Source organism: Zingiber officinale, chromosome 7B (genome assembly GCF_018446385.1).
Source record: "Zingiber officinale cultivar Zhangliang chromosome 7B, Zo_v1.1, whole genome shotgun sequence".
Classification (NCBI taxonomy): domain Eukaryota; kingdom Viridiplantae; phylum Streptophyta; class Magnoliopsida; order Zingiberales; family Zingiberaceae; genus Zingiber; species Zingiber officinale.
In genome coordinates, this window is record NC_055999.1 from 6,182,910 (window position 1) to 6,197,618 (window position 14,709).

Consider the following 14,709-nt stretch of genomic DNA (forward strand, 5'->3'; position numbering starts at 1 on the left):
AGATCAAGAGGTTTTTCTAAAAGGTATAACTAGTATTTTTCCTTTCCGCATCATACTAGTTATTTTTGGAAATAATACCAAATACAAGAGGCATATGATTTTAGTGTTTCGAATATGTTTTTCAATGTTGTGTTCTTTTGTTTTATTTTTCCTTGTGATTTGATTGTTCTTTTCGGTTAACCTAAAGTTATTTTAGAAAATTAAATATTAGCTTTCCATAAAAGGTTTTGTCTAGTCGGTGGTGGTTGCTCCCATATCCAAGAAGGCCGTGTGCCTCGCCACGTCAGTACTGGGAACCAATTATGGAAAATAATATTTAATGGAATTAATAACTTAAGGTAATTTGGGTCGAACGTGTTAAGTTCCGCAGGAGACCCAAGTCAAAACCTAAAAGAACGAATAGATTAAGTTTTGGATCAAACGTGTTAAGTTCCGCAGGCGATCCAAAATTTAATTTAAAAGAACACATGGTAGCTAGGAAAAGGTTCAGACCTTTGTACAAAATTTTTGTACAGTGGAACCTCTAGGCTTTCCGAGTAGCAACCAACAATTGGTATCAGAGCTAGAGTTTTGCCTTTGTGTATTTGGTATTAGGTTAATTATGCACATGCCATATATAATTTAGGCAGGTTAATAGTAGGATGTGCTAACTTTGTGGATGCAGGATCCAACTATTATGACTTTTAATTATTATGTGTGTGATTGGACCCTTGGACATGTCAAGGGCATTTATATGTGTGTGCATGATTGTATTAAAATACAGCAGGAGCTGTATTTAGATTTATTAGGATTTTATTTTTGATCTAGAAATATGTACATTCCTTTTATGGAATATAGGATCAAAAATGTAAAATTCTATTTATGTCGCGGATCGAATCTTGTAAAGCGTGGAATCTTCTAAGGACCAGAGGCGCAGCGGAACTAGGAGCAAGATAGAGGCGACAGCTGTAACGACCACCCTTCTTACTACTACTACTACCTAAGAGTGACCGTTACTTAACTACTAATTCTACTTAACCGGTATGATTAAAATCCTCGAAGAAACCCTACCGAAAAATTTCGACAGAATCTCCCCTGTACCGGTGACCATAAACATTAATACATACATAGTATACTTCAGCCACAGGCGGCTGGAACATGCATCAAACACCACGCAGTTTATATATGTTAAAAACAAAAGAAATCATGATACTAAAAGAAGCAACTCTAGCGATGCACGATAAAACGAACCAAAGATTTACAAGTACAAGTTCTAAGTTCTCTTAACAATTTAGCGGAAGCAATCTTAATAAATTCTTAGCAATTCCCAGATCTCTCCATAGTCCAGACATCACACACTTCTCTTGCATCTCCTTGTCGCCTTCCTTTCCTATAGCTTTTCCTTTCTTTGATCTGCAGTAAGAGGAAATAGTATCTATAAGCAAAATTGCTTAGTAAGCGCTATCTAACTCACAAAATCTCGATATGCATGTACATACATCCATAACATGATCTAACTGATTACTTACTGAAGACTACTCATGCTCATCTACTACTAAAAGAAACAGGACATGCTGAAATGCTAAACATGTAGAGCTAGTGCAACATAAACATAAACATAGGCATAATCATGAACATGACTTGAACATACTTGTATGCGTACTTATAAACCTACTATTGTGGTGATCTAGTTACACTTAGCAATACCTTAACATAAGTTGTTGATCAGACAACTACCCTAGCGCTAGGTTGGTAGGGGTCCGAACTTAGGACTGGAGCCCCCCTTTATTCTGGCGCGCTCACCGGGCTTAGGTCCCCGGATCATACCACCATCCCAGAACATATCTTAGTTGATTCTGGCGCGCTCACCGGGCTTAGGTCCCCGGATCATACCACCATCCCAGAACCTATCTTAGTTGATTCTGGCGCGCTCACCGGGCTTAGGTCCCCGGATCATACCACCATCCCAGAACATATCTTAGCTGATTCTGGCGCGCTCACCGGGCTTAGGTCCCCGGATCATACCACCATCCCAGAACATATCTTAGTTGATTCTGGCGCGCTCACCGGGCTTAGGTCCCCGGATCATACCACCATCCCAGAACCTATCTTGGTCTTTTCTTTCTTTTCTTATCTTTCTTATACTTTTCTTAAACCCAAAATACTATTAGGGTATCTTTCGTATGCATCTATGAATGAAACTAACTGTGTAACACATAATCAGGCATAGAATACAAAAGAAATCTGCACATACAATACTTATCATGATCTGGACCATATCGGAATTTAATCAAACACCTGTGCAACATGAGTCTACACCATTCTAATCTAATCTATACTGTTACTACAGTTACAAGCATCCTCAATCAAAGCTTAAGAACTTCATAAGCCAGAACGGAACAACACAAACCTACCAAAAACATCACGATCTTGGTTCTGAACCCAAGCTATTTGGAAGAAGAAACAGGACTGGTAACCCAGAAATCCATGCCTTACTAACAGGACTTAAAATGATGCAGAGCATACAAAATATCCATAATCCACCAAGAGCAATCAAGAACTAAACGGAATTAAAGAAAGAACAGGACCCGAAATCTCAAAAGAAACCATAACCCTAGCAACCTCTTTTCTTATAGCATGATCTTAAAAGCTAAAAGGAAATAAAAACCTAATTCCTTAGCCAATTCACAAATTCCTCACAGCAGCAACTTAAGAAAAGCAAACTTCCATAATAACATGCTTCGAAAACAAGAAGAGGAACAACGAATAAACCTCGAAGCTATCCTACTGCAGGTGAGTAGCAACTTACCTTGCTCCTTGAACTCACAACCGAAAAGAGGGAGGCTCTAAGGTTCGCGGAGAAGCTTGAGTTTCGGCGGCTTCTTTGTGTTTCTGAGCTCTCCTCATCGAGGTGGTCACGTACGGTGAAGACCGGCCGGAAAAAGCCTTCGCCGGCCGCCGGAGGGAGAGAACCCTAGCTCCGCCGCCTTCTTCGCCCGAGAGCCGTCGCGCGCACAAGAGGGAGAAAGGGTTTCGTGAGCCAATCCCTTTCTCTCTTAACTTATCCCTTTTTATAACCGAGGGTATTCTGTTCTGGCTTAAGAATATTTCGCTCCTTACCTTTTCACGAAATACTCGCAGAACCGTTGGTTGGTTGTGTTTTCGCTGAACCTCAGGTCATGGGTTCAAATCCTCAGCCGAGCCTTTTTCTTTCTCTTTTATTTTAAATGTTCCTAACTATACCTTATATAAATTTGTTCTCATATCTAGATAACAAATCGAGCACAGCTCGGTTGGTCGGGCCGAGTTTTGCTTGGGCCGAGGAGCTCGGTTCGAAACCCAGCTTCTTCAATTTATTTTCCTTCTTATTATTCTCCATTACCATGTTCTACATCATATACACTTTATCTCATACATTATTAACAAAATGTTTCCAGACCAGTTGGTTGGCTAAGTTCGGATTCAGGTCCGGGGTCTTGGGTTCAAAACCCGGTTTCAACATTTTTTTGTCACAACTTCTTTCTTTTGGTAAAAATACCAAACGACCTCAAAAATTCTATAAAAATACTCTAAAAATTTCTAAAAATCTCTAGAATTTTTCTAAAGTATTTCTAGATTTTAATAAGGTCTTTTAGGACTCCAAATCACAAAATTTGGGGTGTTACAACAGCTAGACCCGGTGGCGGTGGCCAAATATGGCAGCAACTTGGGATAACAACACACGGAGGACAACTAGAGATAAAAGCCATAATAGTTGAAAATTAGATTTTCTATTTATTGCTTTTATATTGTGCTGTGTGTGCATGTTAGTTTACAAGTTTAGTAGGCTAGCATAGTTAAAATTACTCATTAATAAATAACTAAGTGGGAGAGGGATTTTTAAGTAAATCCCATGGTCTCCATTACTGGTTTGTAAGTGATGCAAATAAGTTTGCGCGTTGGCTCTGAGTGCCTTCCTCCATAACGGATGAGCTTGTTTGCAGATCACTGGAACAGACTTCCATTTTTGGATGACTATAGGAAGTTAATTAAGAGCGTGTGATCTTCCCCAACGGAAGGGGCATAATCTTATTAATGGACTTAGTGTCAAGTAATGGTATACACTTAGACACATCTAATAGTATCCTCCCCATCGGAGTCACTGCTATTATTTGTGTGACCAAATGAAACCAACTATTAATTTGTCATAAAACTAGGTTGACAAGATAATAAAATTAAAGGGTTAAAACCCCTCTTACAAATGATTGATTTTGTATACGTCCACACTAACGTGGCATACAAAATTAACGGTGTTTGAGATAATTTTATTTGTCATAAAGTTACGTTGACAAGATAGTTAATGGGTAAAACCCTCCTCTTACAAATGTTGATTTTGTATACGTCCACACTAACGTGGCATGCAAAATTCACGGTGTTTTGAGGTGTTGGTAAATTTAAATAGTATTGTTAGAGGAATCAATATTATTTTAAATTTAGAGTCTTGACCAAATATTTGATTAAAGATATACCAACTATTAATTTTATTCGTCATAAAGTAAGGTTGACGAGATAATAAAATTAAATGATAAAATTTCCTCTTTGAATTTGTATAAGTCCACACTAACGTGGCATACAAAATTCATAGGGATTTTTAAGGAGTTGGTCTTAACCAAATATTTTTGTGATTCTTAGGATGATGGTCAATCCCCAGCTGATATACTTTAGGATAGACTTAGTGGTCCCAATAATAATTGATTGGAAATAGGATTTGGACATTAAGGTAGACTGTCCTCTTAGAACTAAGAACAATTTAGGTGTATTTAATTCATTAGTTGAAACATGTCTAGTGGTGTTATCTACCAGAACCTGGAGTGTAGATACAAATGCCATTAATCATGTCCGCAATTCATTGCAGGGTTCCAGGAAACCAGACAACTAAATGAAAATAAAAACACCGTCCACATGGACACTGCTGTAAAAGTGACAGCTGTTGCAGTGGGAGATGTTTATCCTTTAATAGGAATAAAATATGGATTATTAGAAATTATCTTTACATACTAAGTTTAGAAAGAACCTGATTTCAGTTTCTAAACTATTATAGAATAGATATTGTGTCTATTTTGATAACAAAGCTGTTATCAAGAAAAATAGAGAAGTTATCTATTCTGATATGTTGGTTGATAATTTATAATCCAATAACTCCCACGATGCAATAAAAGAAAATTATAACACATCTTCTAACTTTAAGAGAAAGCAACCTTCGGAAATGAACCAATTATATCTTTGGCATCTAAGGCTAGGTTATATTAACTTGAGTAGGATTCATTGGTAGCTGATGAACTTTTAGGTTCATTAGTAGTGGAAATCTTTTCAACCTGCGAGTCTTACTTGGAAGAAAAAAATAACCAAGAAGCTTTTAAGTCTAAGGGGTATAGAGTCAAAGATATGTTGAAATTGGTTCATTCTGATTTGTGTGATCCTATGACTATCTAGACAAGAGGTAGTATTGAATATTTCGTCTATTTTATAGACAACTATTCAAGATACAAATAAATTTACTTAGTGTACCGCAAGACTAAGTACTTTGATTAGTTCAAAAAGTACAAGGCTGATGCGGAGAAATATTAAAGTAAAAGTCACTATGGTAAGATCGTAGTGGCAAGTACCTCTTGAGAGAATTTAAGAGTCACTTATCAGAAGTAGGGATTCAATCCCAACTAACAACACCTGGTATACCCCAACAGAATGGTGTAGAAAAAGGAAGGTATAAGACTCTTATGGAAATAAGTAGATTAATGATGAGTTATTTAGAAAATTACCAAATTCAATTTAAGGATATACTCTGGAAACGGAAGTGAACATACTACCTTCCAAAGTCAGAACTCTCTACTCATATAGAATTGCTGAATAGGCGTAAACCTATTTTGAAGCATATTCGGATTCAGGTAGTCCAACACATATGCTGAAGAGAGACAATGATAAGTTGGACAGGAATTCACTTGTTTGTGAGTTATCCTAGAGAAATGAAAGTAGGTTTATAGTCTTAAAAATCAAAAGGTCATTGATAGTATCAATGATCGATTTTTAGAAAAGGACTATGTAATAAACCAAGTGCCCATAAGTAAAATTGTTCTTACGGAAATAATAAAAGACATGTCTAATCTAGTACCAACTGTACAAGATGAGATACCATAATGAAACTGCAACACGTATCACAAATGATACACAATTGCAGAAAGTGCCTCATCATAGTGGGAGGCAGAAACTGCAACACGTATCCTTTGATGAGATTTGAAATCTTTCCTTATTTCTAGATTGAAAGGTGAATTTTAATTTTAAGAAAACTTTCCTTTTTTAACCATGTTCATGATTTAAAAGAGAGTTTAAAAAAAATTAAATATTCACTTTTATAAGTTTCTATAAAAGATTAAGAAAAGATTTGATATCTTTCCTTATTTGTAGATTGAAAGGAGATTTTAATTTTTAGAGATAACTTTCCTTTTTGGAAATCATTCACATATTTAAGAGAAAGATTTTAATTTATAAAATTTCCTTTTTACAAACCACCATGAAGGGAAAAATTATTGATTTTTTTTTAAAAAATTTCCGGAATCAAATTAGGAAGTTTTAATTCTTGTGTTAATTAAAACTCTCCTTGTTTTGGAGTTTATAGTGGCCGGCCATGATATATGAGAAAAGGAATTTAATTTTAATTAATTAAATTTTCTTTTTCATGACAAAAGAATTAAGGAAGTTTTTATTTAAAATTCCTTATTTGCCAAGACCAAAGATTATAAAAGAGGGGGTAGAGGTGCCTTCATGACTAACGACTCTATTCTTTTTTTTCTCCCTCTCTTTCTTGGTGTGGCCGGCCATAGAAGTTTTCTCTTCTTCCTTTTCTTTCTTCTTCATTGGCCGAACCTCATCATCTCATGGAGCTTGAAGGTGGCCGGATTCTAGCTTGGAGAAGAAGGAGAGAAAGGAAGCATCCCTTGGAGCTTGGTGGTGGTCGAACCTCATCCGGATGGAGCTATTGTGGTGGCCGAATCTTGCTTGGAGAAGAAGGTGGCTTAGGTGGATTCTCATCTCGGTAGATCGTTGCCCACATAACGTCCGGGATAAGAAGAGGAATATGGTAGAAGATCAAGAGGTTATTTGCTTACAAAGAAAGGTATAACTAGTAATTGTTTTCCGCATCATATTAGTTTTCTTTGTATAGTTATTTTTGGAAATACCAAACACAAGAGGCATATGATTCTAGAGTTTTCGGATTTGTTTCAAAATTTGTGTTTTCTTTGTTTTCGAATTTGTGATTCGATTGTTCTTTTTGATTAACCTAGAGTTATTTAAGGAAATTAAATATTAGCTTTCCTTAAAAGGCTTTGTCTAGGCGGTGGTGGTTGCTCCCATATCCAAGAAGGCCATGTGCCTCGCCATGCAGTCCTGAAAGCCAATTTTAGAAATTAATATTTAATGGAATTAATACCATAGGTGGATTTGAATCAATAGTGTTAAGTTCTGCTTGCGATTCAAATCTAAACCATTAAGAACAGATAAGTTAAATTTGGAATCAATGATGTTAAGTTCCGTCTGCGATTCCTAATTTAACTTCTAAAGAACACAATAGGTTATTTAAGGAAAGGTTCGACACTTGTACAATATTTTTGTACAGTGGAGCCGGTACGATTTTCCTAGGACTAACCAACAAGATGTACAATATATTAATCTATGATTAAATCATAAGATGTATAATATATTAAATCAAAACTTATTCAGAGGTCTTCGATTTGATATATTGTGTCTCCTGTGTTTCAATCTAAGCTAAAAGTTATGACATCTCAAAATTTATCCAGCATACACGTGGCAGCAGCTACGAAACTGAAGATGTTACAATTAAAGTTTAACTTTAAGAAGATATAACTTTTGATTCAGAGTAAATCATTGGACACACAATATATCAAATTGAAGATCTTTGAATGTGCTTCGATTTGATATATTGTGCGTCCCTTAGTTTAACTCAAATCAAAAGTTATGATCACTCAAATTTATACCTTGTAGTTGTAGCAGTTATGATTTGAAGCTGCTACAACATGTTGTTGATTTTGCAACAAGAAGAGTTTTGGTCTTGTGAAAATTAGCAACATATAATTATTGACTTAAACTGTGAGAAACTATAACTTTGGACTAGGATTGAACCATAAAATGTAAATATATCAAATTGAAGCTCATTAAGAGATCTTCAATTTAAAATAGTGTGTAATTCTTGATTCAATCTAAGTCAAAAGTTATGACCTCTCAATTTATCCAACAAGTTATAGTAACTACGAAATCACAGCCGTTACAACTATAGTTTTAACTTTAAGGATATAACTTTAGATTCAGACTAAACTATTGATTGCATAACATATCAAATAGAAGATCTTTGAATGAGCTTCGATTTGATATATTGTGCATCTCATAGTTCAACCCAAATTATAAGTTATGGTCTCTCAAAGTTATAACTTATAATTATAGCAACTATGATTTCGTAGCTGTTAAAATATGTTGTTGGTTTCTTAAGATATGTAATATGTTATTACTGATTTTCTAAAGACCAGCAACACAATCTTTTGCAGACCAACAACCATCAGTCAATTTTATTTCAAAAGAGGTTGATGGACCTAGAAATGTCTAATTCACTCTAATCAAAGTCCTATCTCAGTCTCCTTATTAGACCCATGCCATTAAACACCATCACGATACACTATATTGAGAGCACTGATATTTTTTAACTCGATTTAACTAGGATAAATTTTTAAACACGAAGACTAGCAACAACGTTGTTGCTGACTTAAAATTTGAGAGATTATAACTTTTGACTTCGATTAAATCATAGAACGTATAATATATCAAATCGAAGCTCATTCAGAAATCTTCAATTTAATATATTATGTATCCCATAATTCAATCTAAGTTAAAGTTATTTGCTCTCAAAATCTATCTAGCATACACGTTATAGTAGTTACTAAACCATAATTGCTACAACTATAAGTTTAACTTTAAGAGGACATAACTTTTGATTCATACTAAAATATTGGATGTACGATATATCAAATCAAAAATCTTTGAACGAGCTTTGATTTGATATATTATACATCCTGTAGTTCAACCTGAATCAAAAGTTATTGTTTCTCAAAGTTATAACTTGCAGTTGTATTAGTTATAATATCGTAGCTACTACAACATATTGTTGGCTTCTTAAGATAAGCAACACGAAGAGTTTTTAGTCTTTTGAAGATCAACAACACATTATTACTGCCTTAAACTTTACGAGATCGTAAATTTCGATTAGGTTTAAACCATGTTATGCATAATATCTCAAATCGAAGTTTGTTTAGAGATCTTTGATTTGATATATTATGTGTCTCATGGTTCAATCCGAGTCAAATGTTATAGTCTATCAAAGTTTAAGTCAGCGATACATTTTTGCTGGTTTTCTAAAAATTAGCAATACGTTGTTATTAGTTTTCTAAAAATCAACAATACGTCGTTGTTGGTTTCTTAAGATTAGCAACAAGTTGTTGCTCGTTTTCTAAAAATCAACAACCATTGTTGTTGGTTTTCTAAAAATCAACGACACATTGTTGCTGGTTTATTAAGATTAGTGACACGTTTTGTTGGTTTCTTAAGATCATAAACATTGTTATTGATTTAGTAAGATCAAGAATATGAAAACTAGCAACACGTTATTGCTAACTTAAAATTTGAGAGATTATAACTTTTGATTGAGATTGAATAGCGGAACACACAATATATTAAATCAAAGCTTGTTGAGAGATCTTTGGTTTAATATATTGTGCATTCCTTGATTCAATTTTAGCCAAAAGTTACGATCTCTTAAAATTTATCCAGTATACACGTTGTATCAGCTACGAAATCGTTGTTACTACAACTACAAGTTTAACTTTAAGATGATATAACTTATGATTCTGACTAACCATTGGATGCAAAATATATTTAATCGAAGATCTTTGAATGAGCTTCGATTTGATATATTGTACGTTTCATAGTTTTTTTTGAACAAAAGTTATAGTCTCTCAAAATTATAACTTTAGTTGTAGCAACTATAATTTTATAGCTGCTATAACGTATTGCTGATTTTTTAAAATCAGCAATAGGAAAAGTTTTTGGTGTTTTGAAGATCAACCACACATTATTACTGACTTAAATTTTAAGAGACTATAACTTTTGATTGTGATTCAAATAACTTTTGATTGTGATTGAATCACAAGACACATTTATATTAAATCGAAATATATTGAAACTCATTCAAATATCTTCAATTTAATGTATTGTGTGTCTTGTGATTCAATTTGAATTATAAAATTATAGTCTCTTAAAATTTAAGTCGGCAATACATTGTTGCTCACTAGAAATGAAGTTGGAAGCTCACTATAAATGGTATGACGATGATACTAACTATCAACACCACAAATAAATAGGACTCTCTTATATTAGATAAAAATGAAATTTTTTATTTTTAGAATGCCTTAGATCCATCAATCACTTTTAGGACAAATTAGCATATGGATCTAGAGATGTCTAAATTACTTCAAATAAACTCAATGGAAAATAATTGTCATATTGTGAAAAATATGAATTTATAATTGTCATACCATAAAATTACAATAATAATAGCAAGAGTTTTATTTAGTTTTACAATAAAAACATACAAAAAGAACACAATAATTTAGACAGAGTGACAATTAGTCGTATACATAAATAACAATTATGTAGATAGTAACAACAATAAAATATTTATGAATATTCCTTTTTAAGATCCACAACAAACCAGTATGTTTGCGATTATATTGGTTAGAAAGAGAAAATCTCTGTATCATCTAATGAAAAATTAAGTTCTCCAGTCTTGAATCAAGTATTCTAGTTGATTATTTATAATTAGATATCTCAAGTGGTCCTCTTTAGCATGCTCTTGAAGATTCAACAGCTAAAGTTCAGATCTAGAAACATAGAAAGATAATGAAAGCATAAAAAAACAAAAGTTAGAAATAGTTTATTAGAAAAATTGATAATAGGAAAATTTAAAAATAAATAAATAGAATGTTAATTTATATATGAAAAATTAATTATTTTAATGTCATAATTGTAATTTTTTTAAAAAAATATATAAATTTTAGGTAAGGTAAGTTTATATAATAAATTACCAATAATTCATTATTTTTGAAGAACTAGTGACATAAATTCATAGTGTAAATTGAGTATGCATAATGTTAAGTAAGTTTAATCAAATGTATACATAGTCTTATCTTTAACCCTAAAAAAAATCTAACCTTTTATCCATCCTCCTTCATCTATATCTCGACGAATTTCATTCATCGTTATCCGCTTTGGCATTTCATCAAATAACTACTGGTCAAAAAAAAAAAATAGAGCTACCCTAAAACATAAAGTTCATATATTTAATTCAAAATCAAAAACTTATTTCGAGGACGCATTGACACTCCTACGATCAGAGTCACCTTCCGGCGAAATGAAGTTAGTCTCAAAAGCGCTCATTTTCTTCCTCTCGTGACCGACTTCTTTGACTCATCGGGCTTTACCTCTAACAATAACAAGAAATCCAACAAAGAGACCAAATGCTTAAAAAAAAAATGCAACACAATAGCTTGGAGATCATGAAAAGAGAGTAAATAAAGTTGAGATGAAATGGTGAGGAAAGATCATCTCGGTGCCCCTTTTAAAATCGATGGAGTTAGACATCGTCACCGACTTGTCGTGTCTCTTTGCACTACTAGGCGAAGGCGAAAGAACAACGACGGGCAACCATCGTCGGTTCTCCGACGATGGAGGTAACAAAGATGAAAGAGGAGGGCCGGAACATTAAGTTTTTTTTTAATAAAATAAAATAAAAATAAAGAGGGATATTAAAAAAAGAAAATGAGAAGAGATACATTTAGGTTGTGTTTGGTTTAGGGGTTTGGGAATGAAGGAATGAATTCATTGTCAAATCTTGTGTTTGATTGATGAAAATGGAATTGAAATTTAAAAATGAAATCCAAAAATTTGGATATTGATAAAACCCACCACCTCCCTTGAGTTTTGATGGGAATGAGAATAGGAATTAAGTTTTGGACAAAAATACCCTTAATATATTTGTTCAAATTTTCTTTTATATTACTTTCTCTCTTCTTATTCTTTCTCATCATATTTTTTCTCTTTTCATTCTATCATCACATTTTCTCTTTTATCATACTTTCTCTCTCCTTAATATCTCCCATCACACACTCTCTCCTCATTTTCTCTCATCATATTTTCTCTCTCTTCATTTTCTCATATTATACTTTCTCTCTCCTCATTCTCTCTCATCACATTCTCTTTCTTCTTTTTTTTTTCCATTACATTTTCTCTCTCATCATTTTCTCTTATCACACTCTCTCTCCTCATTTTCTCTCATCACACTTTTTTTTTTTTTTTCATTCTCTTATCACACTTTCGCTCTTATCACACGTTTTCTCTCCTCATACTCTTTAATAATGCTTTCTCTCCTAGGGCGTAGCATAGATGGGGGTGCATGGTCTTGTAGCCGAGAGGTCCAAAGGTCGATCTTCGGGGTGTCACTACGTGGGGTTAACATCTCCGTCATGTGCCTTCTACCTGTGTACATACATTTACCTCATTCTATATTTGTGAGGTCGGCTCTAGGAGAACCGTTGATGTGGCGGTTCCACATGCTTTCTCTCCCATCACATTCTCTTCTTTTTTCTCATCACATTTTCTCTCTCATTATATTTTTTCTGTCATCATACTTTCTCTCTCCTTAATCTCTCCCATCACACACTCTCTCCTCATTGTCTCTCATCACATACACACTCTCTCTTCATTCTCTCCCATCATACTTTCTCTCTCATCCTCTCTCATCATGCTCTCTCACATCATAGTTTCTCTCTCTTTATTTTTTCCCATCACACTTTCTCTCTTATCAGACTTTCTCTCTCATTATTCTTTCTTATCGTATTTTTTCTCACATTCAACTTTTTCTCACATCTAATTTTTTCTCTTTTTTTTCTTTAAGAGTAAAAAGAAAATTTTAATTTATTCTAATAGAAAATATTCAGCTAACCAAATATTATTTTTAAGAATGATATCCATTCTCATTCCACGATATTATTATTCATATTCCTATTCTGATTTCCAAAAAATAATCAAATGTCACCTTAATTAATTTAAAAATAGATACGCCTTTTGAATCATATATAAAATGATGAGGTATGTGTTTTGGTAAACTATCGTTTTAAAAGACTAAATAAATAACACAGAATTTAGTAAACAGCCTTACCTATCAGTATATCACACATGCAATCTCCGAAAAGTCTACATTGTTAAGTTTACAAATCAAAGTCATACAAAACAATGTTGAAGTATAGGGGAAAAGGGGTTCATTTCCAGCGTCTCGTACGGTGGAGTCATTTTTCTGAACAGAGGAGAGTGTTTTTAATTGCAATTCTAATACTTTGGTAGAAAGTAAACTCAAATAAGAGTTTAAAATATAAAGGTTCTTAAAAAGAAGTTTTTTGTGTGTACTACACCTTAGGTAAAGCTTTTGCTAACTTATTTGTCATGACTTGTTCACTAGATACTCAACATAATCGCCTTATCATATGTATGATCAGTTTGCATTCGATCATTGACTAGACTAATTTATTTGATTAAATTATTTCATTTAATTTATTATTTGTACTTGTTGGCCTACCTACTTTCTTAGTTATATTTTGTTTGACTTGATAAATCATAAACTAGCATTATTAGTTCCTCTAGTCTAGCTATTCGCACATCTAACTGAACTCGTTCGACTCATTAATCCCACTTAATCTATTTAATTCGGCCCATCTTACCTCACTAACACGTCGTCTATCTCATCAGCTTAAATTAGTTGACTTACCCAACTCATCCATTTGTTCCAACAAATTAAAACTATCATCTTTAATGTACTAACCAATTTGATTTATTCGGCTTGCTTGGACCACTAAATTATTAAATTCGAAATATTTTTTTAAAATAGAATTGATTTATTTGACTTGGTAGGCCTACTAAAATATTAAATTTAAAATATTTTTAAAATAAAATAGAATAATTTAATAGAAAAGGACTCCGTAAATTATTTACCCCTTTCGTGCCTAGGGTTATGGTGCAATGATTAAATCTTCAAATAGAGTTCTAAAATTTTAAGGTTGAGATTTAGCTTTGGCGAATGAAAATATATTTACCCTCTAATGGATAGAGGATCTAAAAAAAATGGCCTGTTTGGATAAATGATCAAGAATACCTTCCGATTTATTCTTATAGTTAATGGAAAACTTCCGTGGTCTTATGTGATCATCGCTATGATTAGTCAGTTTAATGCCAACTAAAAAATACATAAATAAAAATAAAAAGAAAGATAAACAAATTTTATTGAACATTTGATTCATGGTCACATTCAATTGGTCCATGTTCGTTTAAAAAGTAAAAAAAAAAAAACGAATCTAAAAAATAGGACGAATTAAAAGATATTTACCCTCTAATGGATAGAGGATCTAAAAAAAACAGATTGTTTGGATAAATGACACCTCCCGATTTATTCTTATTGTCAATGAAAAATTTTCATGGTCTTACATGACCATCGTTATGATTAATTAGTTTAATTTCAACTAAAAAAAATACATAAACAAAAATAAAAAGAAAGATAAACAAATTGTAGATTGAACATTTGAT

General features: G+C 33.1%; 1 long non-coding RNA gene across 1 annotated transcript; it reads right to left on the reverse strand.

Moving 5' to 3' along the window:
- Nucleotides 1-1,213: 1,213 nt before the first annotated feature.
- On the reverse strand, nucleotides 1,214-3,036 carry LOC122003536. Its single transcript, XR_006117979.1, has 2 exons — nucleotides 2,789-3,036; nucleotides 1,214-1,392 (listed from the first exon to the last, which is right to left on the reverse strand). It is a non-coding gene; the product is annotated as an uncharacterized LOC122003536 (long non-coding RNA).
- Between the last annotated feature and the right edge of the window lie 11,673 nt (nucleotides 3,037-14,709).